The 4622-nt window shown below is 33.9% G+C and overlaps 1 long non-coding RNA gene across 1 annotated transcript; it reads left to right on the top strand.

Annotated features, from left to right (window-relative positions):
* The first annotated feature begins 1434 nt into the window (after positions 1 to 1434).
* LOC123204009 lies at positions 1435 to 2926 on the top strand. The gene is made up of 2 exons (XR_006499436.1): positions 1435 to 1870; positions 2680 to 2926. It is a non-coding gene; the product is annotated as an uncharacterized LOC123204009 (long non-coding RNA).
* Positions 2927 to 4622: the final 1696 nt, after the last annotated feature.

Raw genomic sequence — 4622 nt, forward strand, 5'->3', positions numbered from 1 at the left:
AAATGTGTATGGAAAATAAGGAGAAAAAGATGTTGCGTTTCATTTTGAGGGCCCCAGCTCTTGGCTGGTCGATGAACTTGAGACTATACGGGGAAGTAACAAGGATCATATCATAAATGCCCATTCATGTGCTGTGGGTGGCAAAGCAGGCAAGTGGCCCCATTCCTGCTTTGCCAAATCCAGCTGCCGACAGCTTTGTGACTCTAGACTTTGTTCATCCCTAATCTTACAGTCAATTTATGTAAGATTTATGGGTCATTATCTCATGATCTTAGATGTAGGAATTAATACCACAGCCCACACACGCACTTCCTGTGCTGTCGGTTTTCACTTATTACGTACAATTTCCCATGCTTTGAATTTGATTGAATCCCCAATTCTAATTTGTTAAGATATTTTCATCAACTCATTCCTCTTGTAAAGATATATTATTTAAATTAAAAAGAAAAAACTCTTGATTTTTATTTATATAATTAATTTATTTAATTAAACTCAATTTTATTTTTAAATTATGTTAATTTCAATCGCTATAATGATTGTCTTTCTTCACTATTAATGTATATATTACGAATCATATCGATGAGTGCTTACATGACACGATGTGAATTGAGTAAAATGTGCCAAATGACATAAATTTTTGTATATATAAAAAGTAATTTTTTAAAACTCGAATTTAATGGTTATATGAATAGAAAAGTCTAAAATGTGGTTATTTTTTAAAGTCCACTCTTGTAGTTAGATTCGAACCGAATTAAATTTAAGTTTGTTTAAGTTTGACTTTGAGTTTTCTTAAGTGGAGTCAAACATGAGCTCAAATTTGGCTCATTTGTGAATAATCAAATTTGAGTTCTGCTTGAGTTTGAGGTCGAATCAGGTTTTAAATTCAATTCAATATTAAAATGACATCGTTTTAATGAGTATTGATTGAAACGATATTGTTTTAATTGATTTCTATTAAATGTTTTAAACTTGTGAGCTTTATGAGCCAAAAACCTCTAAAGTTTAAATTTGAAAATATTAAATTCTCAAACTCAAACTCTTAAGCTTCTTTCGAACCCGTTCAAACTTCAGCTCGAATCCAATCTGATGCTCTCCTCTCCTGAAAGTGGGCTTTTGCCTAGGTATCGTCCAGTCCTTATGGGTTAACAAGATGCTACAATTTTGCCAACGACTTGGGCTCATGTAGAGCAACAAGTTGGATTGAGGCCCAATTTAAAATGCAGAAGAATCCCACATAACCGGCGAAGCTGAAGTGTAGGTTACGTCAGATTCAGACACGCGGTACGTTTGAACAAAAACGTGGCGTACCAGAGCTGTATTTGATTCGGATCGAATAAAGTTGAGCTTAAAATCAATTTAAATATGAGCATTTAACTTGAAATTGATTTAAAACTTGAATTTGGGTTTAAAAATATTAAATTTTAAATTTAATTTGAGTTAATTTAAATTTAAATATTCAAATAAACTCGTTTGTAAAAACGAGCTCAATGTTTCACCAGGAGTTGGATCTCGTCCAATCTGAGCTGCAATCCAATCTACTGTGCATAACAGGGCCAAGCCAGCCATTAAAGCCGCCGTTTCATAACAGCGGGAGAAACTTCATTTTCCCCCAAAATTTTCCTGATTACCATATAGTCCCTCAAACCTTAGATAATTAATTTATTTTGTTTTACTGCCTTTCTCAACAAATAGCAAAACCCTAATCTGATAATCAACCCAAGCTCTAAAATTAGCCATGGAGAAAACAAGCGATAAGCCGGAGTGCGCACAACAGGCGCTGGATCTTCTCAATTGCGTTACACAATCTTCATTCGACCAAGACAAATGTCTTCATCTTCTGCAAGCTTTAAGAGAGTGTGCCGTCAACAAGGTATATTGTTATTTATTATATACATTTTGAGTTTAATTTGGTTGGATTCATTGGTTTGTGGTTTCAGTTAAGTTGAAATTTCAGAAATCTTTCATGTTTAAGTTGAATTTGAATTAAATGTTATTATTAGCATAAGACATTTTGTTTCATGGTAGGTGCAATGGGTAAAGCTCAAATTAATATGAGGTTTTGAGTGTTCAATATGCCTGGTAAACTCACTTTTCCTGTTAAGAACCAGTTTTTGAGATTTTGAATATGCTTCTTTTGTAATCAGTTTTGTAAAATCTCTAGCTCAGCCAGAAGACAGTAAGGAAATAAAGCAATGTAATTTCGGAGTTCTTGCTTTATGTTTTGAACGATGCAACATTATTAACTTTTGTTAATAACGTATACATACAGATTGATACGAATTAATGTGTTAGGGAACTGCACCAACTAAACAGTCTTACTCCAATATTCAACACAAAACAAGGAATTATATTTAGTATGCTCAATCCCCACACTCCAAAACAATTATTCTCTCAACAGAAATGAAAACAATAGAAAGATATTCTGGCAATAGAGGTGCCAGTCCCCCCAGGTTGAAAGTCCCTTAAAGATTTTTACTCAATTCTTCCTTCATCTTTTCATCTTCTTCTCTTCTCTTTTTATAGTCTTTTCCAGCCTTGGTTTCTCTTAATTTTCCTTGATATTTGCCTGCTTTTATGCTGAGATTCCAGTTGCCGTTAGCTTATTGTACTACAATGTTTCGCCTGTAAATGCAATATTCCCTGATATACTTCTGACTTTTCTCATTTATTTTCATTCAGAAAGTGAAGAAATTCTCATTAGCTGACCCAGGTCAGCAGGAATCAGGCCCGGCTGGCAAGAAAGCTTGAGGAAATTTTGTATTGTTAGGATTTTCAACTGTGGTTTATTTTGGTAATGTTGATGAAACAATTTTTCATAATTTTCCCCCTCTGATTTTCAACTGAGGGAATGCCATTAATATATTGATGAATACCCAAATTATTAAAATCTGCATATCAATGAAGAATTTTTGAAGTTGACAAGGAACTTTATTTCTTACATTTGAATGCTCATTTTGTGATAGACTAGTGTTAAATGGAATAATAGAAATGGCACCATCTCTCGTTAGTTGTAGCTGAAGTGATATTTGCCTAAATAAGATGCATAATTCTTCAATGCAGTTGTGTTTGAGTTGGAAGCTGCCTGACAAGACCAATTCTATTCGTTTATAATGTTGCAGGGGTGGCATGGTAGCAAAATGTAGCTGATTGTATATCTTTTCATTAGTTGGTTGTTGTTAGGGGTGGATTGAATCTATAGCTTGGTTTGAACTAGTCAAACAGGAGTTGGAGCTCCTGTTTGGCAGCTTGGCTCAGATCAACTTGTTTGTTCATCTAGCTGGTGAAATTGTTCACTTTATAAACAACTTTCCAATGATGCTGTGCATCAGCTCAAATGAACTCAAATTTGAGCTCAAGCTGGGTATAATGACCTTGATCCAAGCTTGAGCCAGCCTCAGCCTCGGCTCAATTTAGATCAAATCCACCCTTAGTTGTGGTGATGAGTGGTGGCTTTTGCTGAATGGTATATGTTAATGTTACAATAGGTTCTGAATCCTTTCTGGAAGTGGAATGTGAAAGCTCATTGTGGTCGAAACTGCATATCATGTTTTGTTATTTGCTTGATTCCATGGTTACTGGTTAACTGTTAGTTGCTTTCTGTGTTTGCCATTTTCATTATCGCAGTCTAGATCAACGCGATAGTGCCTCCTTACACAGGAAGAACCTTGTCAATGGCTGCAAGCCCAACAACAATTCGTCAAAGCCAACAAAAACCAGGTACAAACAAATCCCAATATCTTAGACGAATCAAGCAGAAACATCATCCGACACAAATTACTCGTAATCATCTCTCGCTCTCATGAGTTAAACGAACACCTTCATATCCAAATCCGAATCTTCCAAAAAAATTTACGAGCTTTTAATACAAGTCAGCAGCGTGAATGAGATAAGTGAGCACCAGCGCCACCAACATCAGCACATAAGCGATCCCTTGGTCAATCGATGTCCCTGAAACCGTTACAAATCAAACCCAATTCACAAATTTGCAATCACTTTTTTACATTTCTTCGCATGCCCACGTCTTTGAAAACAAATGTTACAAATCTTATAAGTGCAAATTCAATAAAATTATGTGAATTCAGTTTTAAGTATTCAGTATCAAATGATGTATTATTATATAATGATATATAATTATGTAATTTTGAATTAAAGACGAAGTAACATACAATCACATAATGACACATTACCTGAGTTTTTAATTAAGTATTTAAAACTAAGTGTACATAATTTTAGTCTATATGTTCATCTATATTCTAACATGGGTATTATTCATCTTAGCATTTAGAATGTTCAAGCATTTAAGTAACTAGGGATAAATTTGAACTAAACTAATTTGGACTCAACTTTGTGTTCAGTTTGAATGAGTAGATTTGAATTAGAACTCTTTTTTTAGTTTAAAGGTTTGTCAATGATTCATCTATCTAATGTTACTATTCTCTTTTTTGGTATTATTGTTAATCTCTTAAACATTACCATATATCAGTTCGAACAAATTAAATCTTGAGTTTTAGCTGGAGATTCTAGTTTTGAGCTAAATACTTGATTCAAATCCAAATTGAAATTAGAAATCTCCATGACTTTGTTATCCAAACAACGGTCATAAATATTCAAATTTCAAAAAC

Source organism: Mangifera indica, chromosome 20 (genome assembly GCF_011075055.1).
Source record: "Mangifera indica cultivar Alphonso chromosome 20, CATAS_Mindica_2.1, whole genome shotgun sequence".
NCBI classification, from domain to species: domain Eukaryota; kingdom Viridiplantae; phylum Streptophyta; class Magnoliopsida; order Sapindales; family Anacardiaceae; genus Mangifera; species Mangifera indica.